Source organism: Populus nigra, chromosome 13, assembly GCF_951802175.1.
Source record: "Populus nigra chromosome 13, ddPopNigr1.1, whole genome shotgun sequence".
NCBI lineage: Eukaryota > Viridiplantae > Streptophyta > Magnoliopsida > Malpighiales > Salicaceae > Populus > Populus nigra.
This window is the reverse complement of record NC_084864.1, coordinates 13,509,548-13,515,547: the sequence shown is the minus strand read 5'-3', so window position 1 is coordinate 13,515,547 and position 6,000 is coordinate 13,509,548.

The window sequence follows — 6,000 nt, the reverse complement described above, 5'->3', positions numbered from 1 at the left end:
TGCAAATATCCAAAGAAGACCCCTCGAGTTTAACATAGAAAACAAAGTATTTCTAAAGGTGGCCCTGTGGAAGAATATATTGAGATTCAAATTGAAAGGCAAGTTAAATACCAGATTCATTGGGCCCTTTAAAATCCTGAGATGCATTGGACTCGTAGCCTATAAAGTAGATTTGCCCCCACAATTGGCCAAAGTTCATAATGTATTCTACGTCTCCTTGTTGTGAAAGGACAATGTAGGCCCTACATGAGTGCTACCATAAATTCCAATAGAGGTCAAAGAAGACTTAACTCTTAAAGTGCAACCAATAAAGATTCTAGATTGGAGAGAGAAAGAATTGCAGAACAAGAGGATCCCCATCGTTAGGACCTTATGGTGGAGCTCATAAAACAAATAAGAAACCTGAGAGAAGGAATCTGAAATGAGGAAGAAGTATCTCGAACTATTTAAAAAACCAGGTGTTAGAACCTAATTTTAGCCTGTTGGTTTTTAATTTAATTTTACGAATATTAAAATGTAAAATTAAAAGATTTGGGATTTATTTTGATGAAAAGTATGATTTGCCAAATTGCGCAAAAACTAGGGACTTCAATGTGCTTTTGCCGTTCTATCCTTATCATCAAGATAATGATAGTTGTCGCGGGGTGCGCGACGTCGCGGCGATCGTCCACCCTCAAATGTGTTGTGATGGGGGGTATATATCTAGTAAATATGGTGAGACAAGGAGTTCTTTGTCTCTTAGCAGTGAAAAATGGTGTGGGAGTCGCCACCTAGTATCTTGGTCACTAGGAACCCTAACTGGTCTCAGAGATCGGGCACGGGGACTGGTTGCGTAAAGGGAAGGTATTAGCACCCCAAATACGCCCTACCTAAGGTAAGCTGCATTGTTTATTTGTCTGATAAAATTCAAGGTCTCGTTGTGTTTCCTAGTTGTTGGGTCGTCCATGGTTCAAGAAAAGTCCTCCTCAATAAAGAGGTCCTTATCTTATCGGGTAAAAACCTAACCGTTCTAATGTCTATGTATGCTGGTCCGTCTATGGTTCAAGAAAAGTCCTCCTCAATAAGGAGGTCCTTATCTTATCGGGTAAAACCTAACCGTTCTAATGTCTATGTAAAAAAAGCTATATTTTTAATATCAGGAATACATTTTACGTATAAATTCTTAATCCCAAATACTAAAAGAAGACAAAAAGATTTTTTTTAGAATTTTTGAAATATTGGCCTAGTTCTCATGGCTTGAATAAACTGGTTATTAAAGCCAAAATGCATGCTAATACATATATTGATTTTTGAAATTTCCTTTGTTGTGTGAAAATATGTTGTTATAATATTTATATATATATATTGGAGAGACTAGGCCGTATGCATGAAAACAAAACATTTTTTTTTGTAATTATGTATTTTTTGATGTTTTGACGCAAATCGGGTATTTTAATACTGGGTTTGTATTCTTACAGTATAAAAATATAACCAAATATTAATCCACTTTGATAAAACAAATGCAGAAAAATCAACAATATTTTTAAAGATATTTTTAGAAAATTTTTGAAAGCAAAAGACATTTTTTTGCTTTGAAAATCTTTGATGTTTTGATGAAAACCGGGTATTTTAAAACTGGATTTTGTATCTTTACGATATAAAAATACAAACCAACATTAAACCACTTTGATAAAAATATGCAAAAAAAAATCAACCATATTTTTTTAGATTTTTCCAAATATATATATATTTTTAATTATCATATTTTATATATATATATATATATATATATATATATATATATATATATATATATATATATACATATATACACACATATATTATAACATATTATAATATATAATATATAATATAAAAACAAATCGGGCTGGGACGGACCAAATAAATGGGCCGGACTCAGCCCAACAAAGAAAGGTTGGGCCGATCTCGGCCCAGACTGGGTTGGGCCGATCTCGGCCCAACAGGCCATCAGGCTTCTTCTGTGACGGGATACTGTACACAACAGTGACTGAGATACTGTACACAAATAGTGACAGGGTACTGTGCATAAATAGTGACCGGGTTACTGTGCATAAGCACAGTAACCCGTTAATTAATTAGGTGGCTACTGTGCACCTGCACAGTAACATGTTAATTAATTAGACCTGCATAGTAACCGGGGGAATTAATTAGCCGGTTACTGTGCCCCTGCACAGTAACCGGGGGAATTAATTTCTTGCTTGCAGAACGTGCACAGTGCACGTTCTGCATGCAAGAAGATGAACAGGGGAAGAGTTACCTGCGACGATGAGCTTGGGTAGAGGAGCTGACAGTGGTGCTGGTGGTGGTTTTGCTGGTGGTTGCTGACCGAAGGTTGGCTCTTCTTCTTCTCTACTGCTTCTGTGTTATTTCTCCTCTCCTCTCTCTCTTCTTTTTTTTTTTTCTCCCCTATCTTGTGTCTGTTCTCTTCTCTATTTATAGGAAAAAATGGAGCAGGTGCGCCTTCAATCACGCAACGGCTGGTCGGCCAGTGACCCGTTCGGTGGTCTAAAGGTGTGGGGCTTCGGTGGGGACGAGGAGAGAGAGGCGGGATGGTTTTTTTGAAAAATGGTTTTTGTCTTCTGTTGTTGTTTGACGGGGGAAGGAGGAAGATGAACAGTGTCGTTCAAAACGACACTGTTCTGGCCTTCCTCTTTTTTTTTTTTTTTTTTTTTTTTTTAAAACCTCCTTTGGCTATTTATTTTATTTCATTTATTTGGGGACCCAAAAATGGGTTACAACAGATGCCCCCTCTTTATAAAGCTTACGGAGCAGAGGTTCTGCGCAGTAAGTTTTATAAAGATAAACCAAAACTGAGCTCCCGAAACTGATTTGGTCGGAGCTCGATTGCTCTGAAACTTTGTCCTTACAACAATCCTCTTTAACCCAAAAACTATGATCAAAATTTAGTCATCTCGAGATCCCTTCTGGTGATCTCCTTTAACCCCAAAAACTTGGAATCTCATCTGGCGATTCCTTTACCCATAACCAAATACAAAAACACGTATCTGGTCTCATTATTATGGGTGACCTATCCAGGAAAAATGATGGTCTCATTGTATGGGTGACCTACCCAAGAAAAATGATGGTCTCATTGTATGGGTGACGAACCCAAGAAAATGATGGTCTCATTGTATGGGTGACGAACCCAAGAAAAATGATGGTCTCATTGTATGGGTGACGAACCCAAGAAAAATGATGGTCTCATTGTATGGGTGACCTACCCAAGAAAAATAATGGTCTCATTGTATGGGTGACCTACCCAAGAAAAATGATGGTCTCATTGTATGGGTGACGAACCCAAGAAAAATGATGGTCTCATTGTATGGGTGACCTACCCAAGAAAAATAATGGTCTCATTGTATGGGTGACCTACCCAAGAAAAATGATGGTCTCATTGTATGGGTGACGAACCCAAGAAAAATGATGGTCTTATTGTATGGGTGACGAACCCAAGAAAAATGATGGTCTCATTGTATGGGTGACCTACCCAAGGGGAAGAATTCTTAGTAAACTCCATGCTTTTCTAAGAAATAGTTTCAATACGAGGTCCCTTCTAGCGACCTTCCTTGATGAATGTCGAAGTACGAGATCCTTTCTGGTGATCTCAAATAACTTGAAATCCCATCGGGCAATTCCTTTTACCTCAGCTAAAACATGAAGTTCCTTCTGGCGACCTTCATCGAAATACAAGATCCCTTCTTGCGATCTCCTTTATCCAAACAACTTGGAATCCCATCTGGCGATTCCTTTTATACAAAAGCTGAAATTTAAGGTCCCTTCTGGCGACCTCCATCGAAATACGAGATCCCTTCTGGCGATCTTAACAACTTGGAATCCCATTTGGCGATTCCTTTTTACCGAATGCTATCGATGTCGTTCTTCCTGCTGGCATGGTTTGAAAACCATTATCTTATCTTCTTGTTGTTCTAGAATCAACTCAATGATTCTTTCTTCGTCCATAATCTTGTTGGAATGCGCTAAGATCTCCTTCTGTAACGATCCAAAAAAAACATACATGCAATGATTTATGATTAGATGCAATGCATGCATTCGTACCTGGTTTTGAAACATAGGCCCCATCCTCTTCTTCTAGTTCATGAGACTCCATCTTAACATGAACTTTACTTTTGAAGTCGTATGTTGAATTCATCTCTCGTGTTGCCTATCATATTCTTGGAGAAGAAGTCTTTGACTTTCTTCAAGTAGTCCTTTTCTCAAAATGTATGACTTGTATTTGCCTCTTTGTCATGCTTTTGTCAAATGCTTTAGCTTGATTTTCAAAACTATGGGCTTCCCACCAATTTTAAACACGTAAAACTTTTCAAAAAAACAACTCGTTTTGCCCCCAGTGTAGGGGTGTGATCCTAGTCTGGGCTTTTATTCATTCAGCCAATGATAAACTTTTTTAGTGCGTGAAGGGATAATGATGATTTTTTTTTTCAAAATGCACATTGTTATGGTTGGTAAAGACAATTACAGATGATTATAAAGTGACCACTTAATCATTTATCCATTCATTACGCTATCAGAGGTAGGGATGTACTTTAGGGTTAGCTTTTCTTAAATTTCATATTAAACCATTTTATGATATAACCACTCAAACTTGTTCAAAAAGTGCATAATCTCATCATTTATTAAAAAAGGTAGGCTCAAAGACAAACATAAAATCTGGCTGAAAACATGAGTCCTGATTGCTAAATAGAGAAAATAAAAGCAATGACAAAAGCAAATGACAAAAACATGCTAAGGCAAATAAAGTTGTTTTACATTTTGAAAACTACGAGAAGTTCTTGGGTCAACCCGTTCTGGAAAGTCAACCGAGGCAATGCTTCATCTTCCTTCCCCACTTGCGTTTCCTTGTCTTCTCCTTCGATCTCGCCTTCTTCATTATTGACGATTCTTGACCAAGGTTTTCCAACCCTTTATCCCCTATTACTTTTGTCATGACCAGGCAATGGATTTGAATTGATATTGGGTGTGTCTTCAAACGACACCCATCCTACCTTGATGAGCTTCAACAACATGTTCTTGAAAGCATAGCACGTTTCAAGACAATGTCCGGGAATACCAGCATGGTACTCGCAAGTCAACTCGGGCTTATACCAGATGGGGAATGGTGGTTGTAGTGGTAATGTAGGGATAGGAGCTATTTGTCCAATGCTCAGTAGTTTGGCATACATTTCCTTCAAAGGCATGGGTAATGGCGGTAGTTGTTCTGCAATGTACCTTGTATTTGGTCTTTGGTAGTTGTTTTGGTTGTTTGACTGGTTATTTGCTCGATTAGAGGAAAATGGTTTGTTAAAGTTTATGTGGGCAACATGAGAGGTAGGTATTTGTGGGTTGAGTGAATCCACTATATTGCCCTTGGACCCACATTCAAAGTCGTAAATGTGACCTTCCATTTTTCTTCCAATAAAACCCTTCGCCTCCAATGGCTCAACTATACGTCCAGCTTTAATCCCTTGCTCTATTCTTTCAGCTATGCGTACCGCATCGTAGAAATGCTGAGATGAGCTACCCATTAGGTGCTCATAATATGGTGTTTTAAAGGTATTGGCAAACAAGGTCACCATCTCCGTTTCTATCAAAGGGGGTTGGACATGCATTGCCTCATCCCTCCACCTTTGCGCATAGGCCCTTACCGACTCTTGGCTCCTTTTCTCCATTGACATTAGACTTGTTCGATCAGGAGCGATTTCCATGTTAAACTTGTACTGCTTAAGGAAAGCCTCCATCAAGTCTCTCCAGCTCCTGATCCTGACACTGTCTAACCTCATGTACCAACTCAAAGCGGATCCTGTTAGGCTATCTTGAAAGAAATAGATTAGCAATTTATCGTTATGGATTACTTCCGCCATTTTGTTGCAGTAGGATCGAAGGTGAGTGTTTGGGCATTCCAAACCGGTATACTTAATGAATTCTGGTATCCGGAAATCTTTTGGCACCGCAATGTTTGGTACCAAACATACTTCGGATGCT